The 16,301-nt window shown below is 43.4% G+C and overlaps 1 non-coding gene across 1 annotated transcript; it reads right to left on the bottom strand.

Annotated features, from left to right (window-relative positions):
• Positions 1–1,569: 1,569 nt before the first annotated feature.
• Positions 1,570–1,676, bottom strand: LOC128064241 (U6 spliceosomal RNA). Its single transcript, XR_008200958.1, has one exon. It is a non-coding gene; the product is annotated as a U6 spliceosomal RNA (small nuclear RNA).
• Positions 1,677–16,301: the final 14,625 nt, after the last annotated feature.

The following is a 16,301-nucleotide window of genomic DNA, read 5'->3' as shown; positions in this document are numbered from 1 at the left end:
TAAAGCTCAACATTCAGAAAACGAAGATCATGGCCTCCAGTCCCATCACTTCATGGGAAATAGATGGGGAAACAGTGGAAACAGTGTCAGACTTTATTTTGGGGGGCTCCAAAATCATTGCAGATGGTGATTGCAGCCATGAAATTAAAAGACGCTTGCTCCTTGGAAGAAAAGTTATGACCAACCTAGATAGTATATTCAAAAGCAGAGACATTACTTTGCCGACTAAGGTCCGTCTAGTCAAGGCTATGGTTTTTCCACTGGTCATGTATAGATGTGAGAGTTGGAGTGTGAAGAAAGCTGAGCCCCGAAGAATTGATGCTTTTGAACAGTGGTGTTGGAGAAGACTCTTGAGAGTCCCTTGGACTGCAAGGAGATCCAACCAGTCCATTCTGAAGAAGATCAGCCCTGGGATTTCTTTGGCAGGAATGATGCTGAAGCTGAAGCTCCAGTACTTTGGCCACCTCATGCGAAGAGTTGACTCATTGGAAAAGAGTCTGATGCTGGGAGGGATTGGGGGCAGGAGGAGAAGGGGACGACAGAGGATGAGATGGCTGGATGGCATCACGGACTCGATGGACGTGAGTCTGAGTGAACTCCGGGAGTTGGTGATGGACAGGGAGGCCTGGCGTGCTGCGATTCATGGGGTCGCAAAGAGTCGGACACGACTGAGCAACTGAACTGAACTGAACTCTATTTCTCTTTTGTAGAGGAGTTCACTTGTACCCTTCTTTTCAGATTCCACATGTAAGCAATATCATATGATATTTGTCTTCATCTGACTTACTTCACTCAGTATGACAGTCTCTTAAGTCCATCCATATTGCTGCAAATGGCATCATTTCATTCTTTGTAATGGCTGAGTGAGGAGGGCATGGCAGCCCACTCCAGTATTCTTTCCTGGAGAATCCGCATGGACAGAGGAGCCTGGCGGGCTACAGTGCATGGGGTCACCGAGAGTCAGACAAGACTGAGCGACTAAGCTCCATGGCTGAGTAATATTTCACTGTATGCATGTACCACATCTTCTTTGTCCATTCATCTTTTGATGGACATTAAGGCTGCTTACATATCCTAACTATTGTAAATAGCACTGCAGTGAACATTCGAGTCTATGTATCTTTTCAAATTATGGTTTTCTCCAGATATGAATGGGATTGCTGGATCATATGTTAGCTCTATTTTTAGTTTTATAAGGAAGCTCCATACTGTTCTCCACTGTGGCTGTACCAATTTATATCCAACATGTAGGTGCCTTTTCTCTACACCCTCTCCAGCTTATTGTTATCTGTAGATTTTTTTTTTTTTAGTTTGAATTTTTTTTTAATTTTTATTTTTACTTTATTTTACTTTACAATACTGTATTGGTTTTGCCATACATTGACATGAATCCACCACGGGTGTACATGCGTTCCCAAACATGAACCCCCCTCCCACCTCCCTCCCCATAATATCTCTCTGGGTCATCACCGTGCACCAGCCCCAAGTATGCTGTATCCTGCATCGGACATAGACTGGCGATTCGATTCTTACATGATAGTATACATGTTTCAATGCCATTCTCCCAAAAAAAATATGGAACGCTTCACGAATTTGCGTGTCATCCTTGCACAGGGGCCATGCTAATCTTCTCTGTATCGTTCCAATTTTAGTATATGTGCTGCCGAAGCGAGCACTATCTGTAGATTTTTAATGATGGCCCTTCTGACCAGTGTGAGGTGATACCTCATAGTTTTGATTTGCATCTTTCTAATAATTAGTGATGTTGAGCATCTTTTCAAGTGCCCACAGGATATCTGTACGTCTTCTTTGGAGAAATATCTACTAAGGTCTTCATTTTTCAATTGGGTTGTTGGTTGGTTGTGTTGTTGAGTGGTATGAGCTGTTTATATATTTTGGAGATTAAGCCTCTGTCTGTCACCTCATTTGCAAATATTTTCTCCCCTTATATAGGTTGTCTTTTTTTCATGGTTTCCTTTGCTGTGAAAAAGCCTGTAGTTTGATTAGCTCCCATTATTGATTTTAGTTTTTTATTTTTATTGTCTTGGGAGACTAAAGAAATGCAACTGGTTTCTGAATGTTAATCTTGTATCCTGCTACCGTGCTGAATTTGTTTATCAGTCCTAGTGATTTTCTATATATATATACTAATGGCATTGTGTCATCTGCATATTTCAGTTTTACCTCTTCCCTACCAGTTTGAATACTTTCTCTTGTCTGATTGCTATAGGTAGGACTTACAATAGTGTGTTGAAGAGAAGTGATGAGAGTGGGCATCCTTGCTTGTTCCAGATTTTAGCAGAAAGCTTTCAGCATTGAGTATTATATCGGCTGTGGGTTTGTCATAAATATCTTTTATTATGTTGAGATGTGTTCCCTCTATACCCACATTGGTAAGAGTTGTCTTTTTTAAAAATCATAAATGGATGTTGAATTTTGTCAAATACTCCCTGCATATGTTGAGATAATTATGTGGGTTTTGTCCTTTGTTCTGTCGTGTCATGTATCACATTGGTTGATTTGCATATGTTGAAACATCTCTGTGACCCTGGGATGAGTCTAACCTGGTCACAGTGTATGACTTTTTGTGTGTGTTGTTGGATTTGGCTTCTTAATATTTGATTGAGAATTTGGGGGTCTTCCCTGGTGGCTCAGATGGTAAAGCATCTGGCTGTAATGAGGGAAACTTGGGTTCAATCCCTGGGTCGGGAAGGAGAAGGAAATGGCACCCCACTCCAGTACTCTTGCATGGAAAACCCCATGGACGGAGGAGCCTGGTAGAGTCAGACATGACTGAGCGACTGAACTGAACTGATTCATCAGAAATACTGGCCTGTAACTTGTTTTTTGATAGTGTCTGTGATACTCTTGTTATCAGGGTGATGGTGGCTTTGTAGAGTCTTTGGGAGTATTCCTTCCTCTTCAGACTTTAGGAGGAGTTTGAGATGGATCAGTGTAAATTCTTCTTTGTAAACAGTCCTGCTTTTATATTTGTACCAAGCAGAGCAACACTGCCAACATTTTAAAAGGATAAAACAGCCACAGAGCTAAACTTACCTTTCCCTGTCTCAGTCACTGCCTTCCCCACTGACTCAATCTTTGAACTTTTAGATGTTCCTTTCAGTCCATTTTTATACTTTACCCATCTCGCTATGTGTCTATTAGAAGGAGTAAATAGCACTGTTTGGCATGTAGTTTTAAAAATGTGTATAGGTGGGAGGGGGGTTCATGCTTGGGAACACATGTAAGAATTAAAGATTTTAAAATTAAAAAAATAAATTAATTAAAAAAAATAAATAAAAATAAATAAATAAATTTGTACAGAGAAGGGGAAAAAAATAAAAAAATAAAAATGTGTATAAATGGTATCACTGGGTGTGCATGTTTCTGCATTTCAGCTTTTCTGAAACATTATTGTTTAAATGTATCCATGTTGTGTATGGTTGCTGTTCTCCATTTCATTTCACCTCCTTACACTGTTCCATCTTACGAACACCCTACAGTTCCCTGTATACCTTTCTCTTAATCTGTTGTATTCCCTCTTTTCCTTTGCTATATTTGTGTGTATGTAGCTCCTTTCACTCATAGTATCATTGTGAGATTACCCATGCTATTTCATGCAGTAGCTCGGTCATTTGCAGCTGCTATATGTGTTCTGTTGTATAAAGACACACAGCTTAACAATTGTGCAGTAGGCGAACAGTGGAACTCTTTCTGGCGTTGCCTAGTGTGGGTGATAGTGCTGTAGCACTCTCTGTAGACAGTCTTGTACATGTCCTCAGGAGACACACGTATGCATTTCTAGTAGGTGTATAGTTATCCTTCAGTATCTGTGGGGACTACTTCCAGGAACTGCTGTGGATGCAGAAATCTGAGGATGTTTAAGACCCATAGCCAGCCCTCTGTATCCAAGGATTTGACATCTGTGGATTCAGCCAGCTGTGGACTGCAGACATAGTACATGACCTGAGGTTGGTTGAATCCACAGATGAAGAACCTGCAGATACAGAGGGTCAACTGTATGTAGGGGTGGAATTGCAGATGGTTAACTTTAGAAGAGAGAATGAAACATCTTTACAATGCATTGATAGTTAGGTACTGATTTACACAACCACCATAGTGCCAAGTGCTCTACAGTCTTGCTAAAATCTCAAATTATGAGTAAGCGTCTTTTCATTTGTTCATCAGTCATTTGGATGTACCCTTGGGAGGTACTTATTCATGGAATACACCTTTTCCACTAATGGATTGTCTTAGTGACTTGGAGGGGTAGAATCACATTTTCACGGAGGTTCTTTGTCAGACAGATCATTGCAAGTGTCTTCTTCTACTGTCTTGCCTTATTATTCTCCTTGTATCTTTTGCCGAGCAGCAGTCGTGAGCTCTAGCAGAGCCTAGTTTAGCTGCCTTCCTTGCAGGTAGTGCCTTTGGTGTTCTGTTGAAACAACCTTTCCCTACTCTGAGGTTGTGAATGCTTTCTTGAATTGGTACTGTTTTATTTTTTGTTTTACGTTTTACATTTTGATGTGTAATCTAACCGGACACTTGATTTTTGTGTGTGGCGTAAGGTAGAGATCAGATTTCTTGTTCATCTTTGTGGTAAAATAAGTTTGCTGAATCAGTTTAAAATTAACTGGCAAAATGTGTCAGTACTCACAGCTAACAATTAACTGAGTCTTCACTGAAGACTGATATGTCCAATGAGACCACATTTCTATTTTTAAAAAACATGATACAATCATTTAATTTTCACATTAACAAGAGCCAGCATTTGTGTGACACATTCACATGATTGTGTACACACAAGCACCCACTATTCAGATAAAAGACAAATTAAACTTTAATATGAAACATGCATTTACAAATGTAGCTTTGTAAAGTCTATGGAAAACAAGAAATACGACATTTCTGAGACAGGGTCACTGTGGTATCTGACTCTTCAGGAAGGAAGTATTTTGTGACTGAAGGGCCTGAGACAAATCACTGAGTCGTTTTCAAATGCCAGTTTGTAATTCTACACATTTCCTAGATCTAATGATTTAACTTCCTTTGGGCAAGAATATAGCTTTTAGGGTTGTCTTCAGAAAGCTGGATGTCAACTAAGTTGAAAGTTCACCTACATGCCTTCTGGGAATTAAAAGAACTAGAGCCCCTTTCACCATCCTTCTTATTTCCAAACATAACTCGTTCTTAGTGGCCCAACTTAAAATTTTATGCTCAGAGACCTCATAAGTGAATTCTGAAAACCTGTGTGTCCCCTTACACATTTCTAAATTGATACCTAAAATTTTTCATCCTAAATAGTTGTAGAGGATCTAAGTGCCGGCCTGTGGTAGATACAGCATGTTTGGATAAAATGGACATTTCCTCATAAATTTAGCCAAGAGGATCTAAATTAACAGGTGGTAAACTCTATCATCCTTTCAAAAAATGACACCAAAAAAGACAATTTTTAATGGAAGGAAATACTGCATTTTTTCTTTTTACACATTGAATTTGTATTCTATTTCCCCCCTCAAAATTTCAGGTGAATTATTTATGTCTTTTATATTATTCAGTTGCATATCTGTGACAAAATTACATAGGATCCTAAACTTATAAGGCTCCACATATTTTAAATTTCTTCTGAATTGCACTTGTTTAATAAACAGAGTTCACAGTTTAATAAACCACTAAATACAGTAAAATTTCAGTGGCAGCGTGTCACTTAATGAGTTGAAGAAGGCTTCTACCTTCGATTATTCCATGTCTGTGTAGGTGACTATTATCTTTGTTAGAATGGCCATGGTACAGTATCAGTTATATTCTCCCTTTTCAATTTCATGTAGGGAGATGTTGAAGATTCTTGTCACACAGATAGATGGAAACAGAAGTACTTAGGGTAAAGCCATCTCCTTCAGAAGTACATGCTAAAATAAATAGTCAGAAATCTGGAGTGTTCCTTCAATCTAGTTGAAAGCAAAGAATTGGGAACCACCAGGATTGTGGGAGGATTTGTATCCTGTTAAGAGGCTTTCGCTTTCCAAACACTGTATTTTGAAATAGTATCTTGAGTTCTGCTCTACTGTAAGACTGAACATGGAGAAAAGACCTCTTTTTTCTCAGGCTGGTGAATCTTTGGAAAGAGTGCAAGTAGGAAGGTGAGGATCTGAAAATTGATCCGCTGAAACTATTTGAGTCTGTGACTCCTTGGAAAGCTCTGGTAGACTGCTTGGGGGTAAGGCTGGCCCAATTTAAAAACCACTGGCCTTGGTAGGATGAGTGTAGATTTTTCCTGTGTAATATAGCAAATAAATTATTAGATTATGTTACTTTCTTAATAGAGTAGCAGGTCCTCAAACGTATTCCACAGTAACTAGTCCCGTAAGATACTTCTTGGCAAAAGGGTTCTGAGATCAAACTTGGGAAATGTGACATTCCACCCTCCTCTTCACTGTGCGCATTAGAATAGCCAGGTTTTACAGCAGAGGAATTTACATTCTATAACCTAAATTTCCCATACTCACATCTAACCAGCCTCCTCCATTTCGTTTTCCACATAATAGCTAATGTTCACCATTTCCCTTATTCAGTAGAATAAAGACAGTTGTGCACATAGGCAGTCGTGGCCTGACTCCATCAGTGTTGCTGCCGTCTTTCAGTATTCCTGTCACTCTTCTGCTTGATCTGAATCGGCTGTGCTCTTTACGTGGCTGTGAAAGCACAGTCTCAGCGAGGTGTTTATACTCAGGTTACGTGGCTTCCAGGCAGACTCAGGGAGGAGCAGCGATGTCATCTGTGCCCCTCTCTTTCTTTCTGTGTGTTCTCATGGAGAGAATTCCACCACCACCCAGAACCCTAGGTAACTGTGGGGAGACCTTGGTGCCAAAACAGATACTCTCTAATGACGTGTTGAAGTCACTGCAGCACCTAGGAGGAGTAGCCAGCTTTAGGGCTGAGGGTGTTTCCTAGCACCGTTTGTGGAATATAGTCCCCTCATTGCCTGCAAGGGGGTGGCTGAGTATGGATTCTACAACATAGCAGCTGAAAAGATGCTGAGCTTCTGCCTTCTGTGTAGCAAATCCTTAAATTTTTTTTGATACAGTAACTGAAAATGCATTTCAAGCAGAAAGGGGATCTTGGTCTGAACTGTACGGCTTTAGAATGGGGTGAGGTAGGAAGGCTTAGGTCTTTGTTCTACCCCTCACTAAAAACCGGTAATGACATCAATACCTGAGCTTGCAGAGGTAATGATGGACCCAAAAGGGACTTGCAGGTAGGGTTGCAATAATTAGGCTCCACTGGCTTCCTGTCCAACAGGTAATGAGGCACTGACTGTTGTTATTGTTGTTCAGTTGCCAAGTCCTGTCTTGACTCTCTGACCCATGGACTGCAGCATGCCAGGCTTCCCTGGAGTTTGCCCCAGTTCATGTCCACTGAATCGGTGATGCCATTCAACAATGTCATCCTCTGTCACCCTCTCTGCTTCTGCCTTCAGTCTTTTCCAGTGAGTTGGCTCTTCACATCAGGTGGCCAAAGTGTTGAAGCTTCAGCATCAGTCCTTCCAATGAATATTCAGGGTTGATTTCCTTTAGGATTGATTGGTTTGATCACCTTGCTGTCCAAGGGACTCTTAAGAGCCTTCTCCAGCAGCATAGTTCAAAAACATGAATTCTTCGGCACTCTCCCTTCCTTATGGTCCAACTCTCACACATCTGTGCATGACTGCTGGAAAGACCAGAGCTTTGACTACATGGAACTTTGTCAGCTACAGTGTCAGAATTCCCTCCCTGAAGCGCTCAGCTCAGTGCCTCTTCCACTTAACCTTTCTTGAAAGGTGCTTTGAATGTTTTTACCAGCAGGATTATTCATCCCTCAGTTGCTGACTGCCAAGTAAAATAGCAACTCCAACTCAAGGAGTAACTAAGTAATAACAGCCCCATCTTGGTCAGTTCAGTTCAGTTCAGTCGCTCAAGTCGTGTCCGAATCTTTGCGACCCCAGGAATCGCAGCACGCCATGCCTCCCTGTCCATCACCAGCGCCCGGAGTTCACTCAGACTCGCGTCCATTGAGTCAGTGATGCCATCCAGCCATCTCATCCTTGGTCGTCCCCTTCTCCTCCTGCCCCCAATCCCTCCCAGCATCAAAGTCTTCTCCAATGAGTCAACTCTGCGCATGAGGTGGCCAAAGTACTGGAGTTTCAGCTTTAGCATCATTCCTTCCAAAGAAATCCCCGGGTTGATCTCCTTTAAATGGACTGGTTGGATCTCCTTAGAGTCCAAGGGACTCTCAAGAGTCTTCTCCAACACCACAGTTCAAAAGCATCAATTCTTCGGCGCTCAGCCTTCTTCACAGTCCAACTCCCACATCCATACATGACTCCTGGAAAAACCATAGCCTTGACTAGACAGACCTTAGTCGGCAAAGTAATGTCTCTGCTTTTGAATATGCTATCTAGGTTGCTCATAACTTTTCTTCCAAGGAGTAAGCGTCTTTTAATTTCATGGCTGCAATCACCATCTGCAGTGATTTTGGAGCCCAAAACAATAAAGTCTGACACTGTTTCCACTGTTTCCCCATCTATTTCCCATGAAGCGATGGGACCGGATGCCATGATCTTCGTTTTCTGAATGTTGAGCTTTAAGCCAACTTTTTCACTCTCCACTTTCACTTTCATCAAGAGGCTTTTTAGCTCCTCTTCACTTTCTGCCTTAAGGGTGGTGTCATCTGCATATCTGAGGTTATTGATATTTCTCCCGGCAATCTTGATTCCAGCTTGTGTTTCTTCCAGTCCAGTGTTTCTCATGATGTACTCTGCATATAAGTTAAATAAGCAGGGTGACAATATACAGCCTTGACATACTCCTTTTCCTATTTGGAACCAGTCTGTTGTTCCATGTCCAGTTCTAACTGTTGCTTCCTGACCTGCATACAGATTTTTCAAGAGGCAGGTTAGGTGGTCTGGTATTCCCATCTCTTGAGGAATTTTCCACAGTTTATTGTGATCCACACAGTCAAAGGCTTTGGCATAGTCAATAAAGCAGAAATAGATGTGTTCTGAAACTCTCTTGCTTTTTCCATGATCCAGCAGATGTTGGCAATTTGATCTCTGGTTCCTCTGCCTTTCCTAAATCCAGCTTGAACATCTGGACATTCCCAGTTCAAGTATTCTTGAAGCCTGGCTTGGAGAATTTTGAGCATTACTTTACTAGCGTGTGAGATGAGTGCAATTGTGCGGTAGTTTGAGCATTCTTTGGCATTGCCTTTCTTTGGGATTGGAATGAAAACTGACCTTTTCCAGTCGTGTGGCCACTGCTGAGTTTTCCAAATTTGCTGGCATATTGAGTGCAGCACTTTCACACCATCATCTTTCAGGATTTGAAATAGCTCTGTGGAATTCCATTACCTCCACTAGCTTTGTTCTTAGTGATGCTTTCTAAGGCCCACTTGACTTCACATTCCAGGATGTCTGGCTCTAGATGAGTGATCACACCATCGTGATTATCTGGGTTGTGAAGATCCTTTTTGTACAGATCAGGCTGCTCTTAATGTTAGGTGTACTCCTGGCTTCATGGGAGATAAAATGCATTTTTTTAGAAGTCCTTGGAGAGGTTCCATGAGACCAGGATGATAGCTTTATTCCCCTTAATATATTATAAAGGCATGGTCCCCCCCAACTTTAATGCTTGGTGTGTGGAAGTATTTGATAAATTTGTGTGGAATGAAGGGAAGGGTCTTTCAATCGCACAGAGTGTGGCTGGCTTTAATGGACTCTTCCGCTGATACAGGCATGCTCAGAATAATAAGGGGAGTGGGTTTCTAGGACCCAGTTCCATCCAAGTAAAGCCCCTAGGCTGACTGCTAGTTTGTTCCTCCCCAGCACTTTTTTCCCTCATAGTTAAACCTCTTCTCCTAAGTCAGTTCTCAGTTCATTCTGTATTGTGCCTCTACTGACCATGCCCGCCCCCCACCTTCTTTGCTTTGAAAAAGCCTTGCTAAAGCATCACACTGTACAGATCAGTAAATAGCATCCCAGGATGTGGATGAGTTATCACCTTGTCTTCAGTAGGTCTGCCCCTTCGGGGGTGGCTGCACCTGAGATTTTCTGTCCTTCCCTAAAGCTTAGCTCACTGCTTCAGGAAACTGTGACATCCAGGAAGCCCACCCTGTCTCACCCCACGTGAGCAGTGAGTGAGCCCGCGGCCCCGTGGCTGTGCAGACCAGGGAGTGAACAGGCCAGTGGGGCTAAGCTGGCCAAGCCTTCATGGGGCTCTGCTCTCTGATAGACCCGTAAGTCAGAGAGCTCCCAGATTGCCACCCTTGACCCCACTCACCCAGCAAGTCCCTGTCCTAATGAACAGCCCACCCCACCCCTCATGTCCAGCTGCCAGAGGGAGTTCAAGTGCTCTGAGCTGGGGCAGGATCGGGGCTCCTCTCCAGGCCTGGTGAAGTCCAAGGCCTTCAGTGTGAGATCATTTGCCTTTTAGTTCAGATCTTTTTCAGAATCTAATGAGTTAGTTCCTTACAGACCCGGCTCATCTTCTGTAGAAGTCAGTTACCTGGGTCTTTAGAGGCCAGAGAAGGAATCCTGCTCACTCTACAGCTCGTGCACAAAAGGTCACTGATCAAGTTTCACTGCATTTGTTCATGGGGGTTTGGAACGTGAGAGGCCTCGTGTGAGCACATTTTGGGATCCTCTTTAGAGACGGTAAGTTAAGAAAGTGTCCAAGATGAAAAAGTGAGCAGGAAATCATCCCAACTCATGCCACTTGGGTCTCCACATATGTCATCTCGGTGACAGGCTAGCAGAGTGACGACATCACATGTGAGGATGTTCCCAGGGTCTGAACAGAGCACACGCTCCTCCATGCAAACGCACACACACACGACACCCTTACACATGGACCCAGCTTCTATGAGTAAACTTGCTGTTGCTGACTCTCTTCTCTCTTAACCTGAAATAAAACAGATTTCACCGTCATCCATTAGCCTAGGACTCGGGTCATGTGCTGAACTGTCACGTTTCTGTCCACATGTTTGTGGATGTTCAGGGCTGGCTGTACAGGGCAGAGTTGGGGAAAGTAGGTCCCTGACAGGATGCATAACCTTCATGATCCGGTTTCATCCCTGGTCGTTGTGCGGCAGTCATTGTTGATGTGCAGGTGTCAAGATGACACGAGAAGAACATGGGTAAGGAGTCTCCATGCTGTGTCCTGGAGAAGTTGCTACTGGCACTTTCTTGGAGAATGTTCTTTATGGAGCAACACTCTGGCATACCTGGCTATCCCTCCTTACATGCCTCTTGTCATGCTCAGTCATGCCCGACTCTTTGCAACCTCATGGACTGTTGCCCGCCAAGATCCTTCCATCATTGGGTTTTGTTAGGCAAGAATACTGGAGTGGGTTGCCAATTCCCCCTCCAGGGGATCTTCCCAGCCCAGGAATCCAACCTGTATTTCCTATGTCTCTTGCACTGCAGGTGGATGCTTTACCACTGAGCCATCATGGAAGCCCCCATACAAGTCTCTAGAACAATCCCAAGCATCCTACTCTGGAGAAGAGGTGGGGAGAGGGATTCCACTTCACCTGGGACCACTGGACGAGCCCAGGCTTGGGAGGCGAGAAGGGCTCCTTAAACTGTAGGGGTCATTGCTTATTTTCACTCTTACCTGGGTGTGCTCAGGAGGACAGTTCAGCTCAGGGAAGGGGCAGATCCTTGAGCTCTTAGTATAAGTAATTGATGGAGCCAAGAGAAGAGGGGGCAGGGCTCAGGCTTTCTCAAGGGGGTGGCTTGCCCTCTGCCCTGGCCCAGGCCTGACCTCACAGTGGCTGCAGGGTGCGACCCACCTGCGGTTGCACTTCTGGTACAGCTGCAGCTGGTTCTCATTGACGTTGAATTCTCTGACCAGGGCATCGCGGTTGGCGCTGCGCAGGCTCTGGTGGGTGTCGTACAGAAAGAGCTGGTTGTTCAGTTCTTGCCGCCTCCGCAGCTGGCGGCAGGAGGAATACAGCTCCTCTTCGCTCTCCTGGAGAACAGAGGGGACGACAGCCATGGGGGGCAGGCTCGTCAAACCAGATGGGGGACGTGCCAGCTGGAGGGGAGACTGCAGGGAGCACGGGGCAGACCCGATCGTCTGCTGGGATCTTCCCAGAAGAGCCAGGATCTGTTTTAACCACAGATGAGCTCTCAATCATTTACTCCATGGGAAGCAGCAGTCTAGAAAGCTATGGCTGCCAGTTAAGGGGAGCTTTATTGTGAAACAGCAGCTGCATTGCCCAGCGATCCTGTTTCTTAATCCAGTCTGGGTTTTCATGGGTCTACGTCACCTTCTGGTTCTCATGCAAATACAGAGGCCCTGTGCTCACAGTAGACACAGCAGATGAGGTGGAGGGTGGCCTGGACAGAAAGCAGACTGCTGGTGGCCTGGGGTGGAATGATTGGAGACAGATGAGGAGCAGGAGTGGCTCTTTGGGGTGATGGAAATGTTCCGGAATTGGTAATAGTGATGGTTACTCAACTCCGAAGGGGCTAAAAAACAGTGCGTTGTACAAGTGGTGAAATGTATGGTATAAGAATCATCTCAAATAAATCTGTTACCCACTTCCCCCTGCTCCTGCCAGAAGACCCAGGGAAACATAGGTTACACCCCCAGGGATGGGCATGTGACTCTGGCTGGTATCGTTGACTTCCTCCCCTGCCACCACCACCTCTAGCCACAAGACCCAGGTCAGGTTGGTGGACGGTGTCCATGGGAGTTGTTTGGTGCTCTTGGTAAAGAGAAAGTTTCTTCTCTGGTGGATCGGTGGAGAGAGTGATGCGTGTCTTCAGTTGCTGGTGGTTCTTCTGCCATCATGTGGAGAAAGAGGGAAACAGAGCCACTGGGAGAGCTCCTGGGTCCAGCCATGACGGAAACAAGCCCTGCCGCTAAACCGTGCCGTTGTCTGAGCCAGAACAGCACCCCCGTTATGCTGAAAATCTTCCAGGGTGAGGATTGTGGGTGTTAGCATGGGAGGATGAGTGTGTGTTACCTCTGATGTTTTTAGAAGATCTCTATTGTGTAAAGGATGGCTCCTCGGGAGGTCAGTCTAGTGGCTGTTACCACTGATGCAGTGATTCCAGTGAGCGACTCCAGTGCTACAAAAACATCCATTGGTAATCACAAATGTGCTTCTTTTGTCCTTTATTTTTACAGAAACTGGGCTCAGACCATACCTTGGTCTGAATTTTTTTCCCAGCTTAATGACCTAACAAACCATTGTGGGCATCCCCCATAACCACAGGTAGAACTCTGACTTTGGAGCTGGGGAGAGCCATGGTGAATGTTATTCTGTTCACTGGCCAAGGTGCAAAGGAGTAAAATGATTGGACAGTCGTTGCTAACTGATTCAATGTATTGAGTGAGGCATTGGGAAGAATCAGTGGTAACTTTGCCTAAATGTTTATTCTTCCTCAAGGAGACCAGTTTCCCTTCCTGTTAATGCTAAAGCAAAACAAGAGCCATGTTGAAATCTTAACTCTCAGCTACAAATGGTCTCCTTTACCTTCTCTCCACCAAGTAGAAAACAACTTCTATTGCTTTCATATACGTAATGACTGTGATCAGCTTAAGGTAAGAATTCATCTTCTCTGCTAATGCTTCTATAATTGCCTTTATTTCTGAAACCCACAGCATGTATAACTGTTACATAATTTAGTACTTAATAGTCCATATTATGTATGATTTAACAAATATCCAGGAAAGTACATAAAACATATATATAGTTTAGTGATTAACTATAAAGCAAACAGCTATGGAGCCACCAGCAAGTCAAGGAACAGAGCGTCATCTGGCTTTCTTTGTTTTTCTATTCCAAGTAGATGGTTATTTCTATTTCATAATATCTTACTGATTATTCCCACCACTGCTTTTGTGTTACATTTCTTCTTCCTTACTGTGGTCATTCATTTAGCAAAAAATGGCCAAAGGTAAGGCAGTGGTGGTGGTGGTTTAGTCACTAAGTTGCGTCCAACTTGCAACCCCATGGGCTGTAGCCCGCCGGGCTCCTCTGTCCATGGGATTCTCCAGGCAAGAAAACTAGAGTGGGTTGCCATTTGCTTCTCCAGGGGATCTTCCCGGCCCAGGAATCGAACCCAAGTCTTCTGCATTGCAGGCAGATTCTTTACCAACTGAGTTACAAAGGGAAGCCCATATAGTAAGGAAGCTAGCACCTTAAATACCATATCTAGCTAAAGAGCCACTACCAAAGCCACAACCTTAAATACCATATCTAGCTAAAGAGAAAAGAAGACGTCAGGGGAAATGCCACTCTGAGATGTTATCGGGAAGAGTACAGTAATCAAGGGTATTTTTTTTTAATTTAATTGAAGTATAGTTGATTAAGAGTATGGTTTTTAATGCAGTTTTAAGTCCATGCCTTCTCCACTGATAAGAGTTTCTGGAGGTTTACACATCCCTCTCTACCTGGTATAGAGATTTCCCTCCCTCTTGAATGGTGACTCTTAGGGTGTTGATTATCTAGACCTACAGCTATGTGTCTAAGGCATTTTGAAGGCATCCCTTGTTCTCAGGTGGCGCTAGTGGTGAAGAGCCCACCTGCCAGTGCGGAAGACGTAAGAGACAAAGGTTCAATACCTGGGCCGAGAAGATCCCCTGGAGGAGGGCCTGGCAACCCGCTTCAGTATTCCTCCATGAACAGAGGAGCCTGGTGGGTTGCAAAGAGTCAGGCACGAGTGACTTATTCTCTAGGCCGCTATTGCTGTACATGGAAGCACCACTGCTGTGTGTAGGTAATCTGTCTTTTCTTCTTTTATGATTTTCTTTTTATCCTGATATTTCTCCACTTCAGTAGAATATGCCTGAATGTGGGTCTCTATACTGCTCTGCTTAGAGTTGGGGGATGTTTGTCTCTTCAGTGCTCGAAAATCATCAACCATGAAAATTCAAGATATTTTACTATGGAGCTTCTCATTTTACCTTTTTTTTTTTTTTTACCTTTTTCATATTTTTACCTTGTCCTGATGTATTGGAGCAAATTGTTCAGTACAATCTTCACAGTTATTATTAATTCTTTTTCTAACCATACCTATTCTGGAATTTCTCACTTACTAAGCTTTTTTTTCAGGATTTTTCAACTCCTGTTCCCAGAATTTCTGAATTTTTTCTTTCATTCCTACATGTTCTTGATTAAGTTTAAGAAAGAGTTGTTCTTTTGTGTGTAACCCTTGGGTTCCCTTTTAAATTTTTTTTAAATTTCAAAGTTATTTTCAGATTCATTGGAGTGAATTTTCTTGCTTATTTGCTTGTTAACTGTGTTAGCATTATATTCCTTGAGGTTTAAATAGTCATGTGCGAGCTCATTTAGAATGGGAAGTTTCTTTCCTCCCTCTGTTTATACATTGGCATCTGGTTTTCTTTTTTTTTTTCTTTTTTTACTTTTTATTTTGTATTGTGATATATCCAATAACAAACAATGTTGTGATAGTCTCAGGTGAACATGAAGGGACTCAGCCATACGTGTATTTCTGTTTTGTAAGTTCATTTGTATCATTTCTTTTCAGATCCCACATATAAGGGATGTCGTACAATACTTCTCCTTCTCTGCCTTCACTCGGAGAGAGAGAGGGTATGGCTCTCTCCAGGCCTGTCCGTGTTGCTGCAGATGGCATTATTCCAGTCTTCTCATGGCTGAGCAGTGCCCCACTGCATGCACGTGCCGCATCTTCATCCATCCCTCTGCCGATGGACTTTCAGGTTCTTCCGCGTCTTGGCCGTAGTCAACAGTGCTGCAGTGAACACGGGGGTGTGTGTCTCCTTTCGGATCATGCTTTTCTCCAGATATATGTGCAGGAGGGGGACTGCAGGGGCATGTGGTAGTTCTATTTTTAGTTTTTTAAAGAATCTCCATAATATTATCTGTGGTAGCAGTCCCAGTTTACATTCCCACCAACAGTGTAGGAGGGGTCCCTTCTCTCCACACCCTTTCCAGCATTTATTGTTTGTGGATTTTTTGATGAGAGCCATTCTGGCAGGTGTGAGGTGATGCTGTATTGTAGATTTGATTGGTATTTCTCTACTAATTAGCGATGTTGAACATCTTTTCATGTGTCTATTGGCCATCATCATGTCTGCTTTATAGAAATGTCTATTTAGGTCTTCTGCCCATTTTGGGAGCATGTTGTTTGTTTTGATGCTGTTAAGCATCATGAGCTGTTTGTAAATTTTGGAGACTAATCCCTTATTGGTCACATCATTTGCAAATACTTTGTCCCAATCCATGAAGCCGTCTTTTTGTTTATTGTTTCCTTTGCTCAGGCATCAGGT

This window comes from Budorcas taxicolor, chromosome 18, assembly GCF_023091745.1.
Source record: "Budorcas taxicolor isolate Tak-1 chromosome 18, Takin1.1, whole genome shotgun sequence".
Classification (NCBI taxonomy): Eukaryota; Metazoa; Chordata; class Mammalia; order Artiodactyla; family Bovidae; genus Budorcas; species Budorcas taxicolor.
Note: the sequence above shows the minus strand (reverse complement) of the source record. Positions and strands in the feature narration are given on the sequence as shown.